The sequence below is a fragment of the Salvelinus namaycush genome, unplaced genomic scaffold, assembly GCF_016432855.1.
Source record: "Salvelinus namaycush isolate Seneca unplaced genomic scaffold, SaNama_1.0 Scaffold116, whole genome shotgun sequence".
Classification (NCBI taxonomy): Eukaryota; Metazoa; Chordata; class Actinopteri; order Salmoniformes; family Salmonidae; genus Salvelinus; species Salvelinus namaycush.
In genome coordinates this window covers 240,155-241,225 of record NW_024057853.1, presented here as the reverse complement: position 1 = coordinate 241,225, position 1,071 = coordinate 240,155, and the positions used below count along the sequence as shown (strand labels likewise).

At 44.0% G+C, this 1,071-nt stretch overlaps 1 protein-coding gene across 1 annotated transcript in view; it reads left to right on the top strand.

The window, feature by feature from the left end:
- Positions 1 to 831: 831 nt before the first annotated feature.
- LOC120035941 (ventricular zone-expressed PH domain-containing protein-like) overlaps positions 832 to 1,071 on the top strand; it is a 42,766-nt gene continuing 42,526 nt past the window's right edge. Inside the window, exon 1 of the mRNA XM_038982428.1 lies at positions 832 to 958. The gene's annotated coding sequence lies outside the window, so the exon portion shown is untranslated. The remainder of the gene's footprint in view (positions 959 to 1,071) is intronic.

The following is a 1,071-nucleotide window of genomic DNA, read 5'->3' as shown; positions in this document are numbered from 1 at the left end:
CCCCATGAGTTACAGAACACGGTGCCCCACCACCACAGAATGACGTAGTGTCCCCATGAGTTACAGAACACTGTGCCCCACCACCACAGAATGACGTAGTGTCCCCATGAGTTACAGAACACGGTGCCCCACCACCACAGAATGACGTAGTGTCCCCATGAGTTACAGAACACGGTGCCCCACCACCACAGAATGACGTAGTGTCCCCATGAGTTACAGAACACTGTGCCCCACCACCACAGAATGACGTAGTGTCCCCATGAGTTACAGAACACTGTGCAACACCACCACAGAATGACGTAGTGTCCCCATGAGTTACAGAACACTGTGCCCCACCACCACAGAAAGCACCGAGCTAGGCTACAACACCTGCATACTGGAGCTGCCTTACTCAAGTAAACAAAAAGAGACCATGTTTATATGAGGCTTTATTAACTCAATTATATACAGTATATATTTTTATTTATTTTTTATTTTTTTTACATTGTTTGCAAACTGATATGTGACACATATTAATGCCAAAATAATATGCAAAACAGGCAAGCCCCCAAAAAACTAAAACATTTTTGGGCTAAAAATGTCGGTCTCAAAAGAGCCCCACCTACCCTGAATGACGGGTTGCCACTGCTTAGGCGAATGCAATTTCAGCCACTGATAATATCTCATATGTAATGGCTTTATAAGCTGTTTATAAGCAAGCTTTACTATAAAATATAATCTGGTACAAATTTCCTAAATTCCATAGGAATGACTTTCCAAATTCACCTGTTGACCCGTGCGCTGATCTTCACCACGGGATGGCGCGCTTCTCACAGTGCACAAGGACTGTGTGACGAGAAACTGTCCGGTGGGACAACTTGGGACCGCGCGTCAATTCTTTGCGTTTAGTCGGCTTTTAACGGTTTTAAAAGCTTCATTATTTTCCCCCCAGAACTGACTGACGTCAACAGAATAAAGGGTGAGATATTTAACGTTTTTAACCGGGATTTGTGCTGTTGTTGTTGTTGTTTAGTGATGTCCGGTTAAACACCATAACGTGGAAATGAGTGACATCCTCGCTATGTCGGAAAA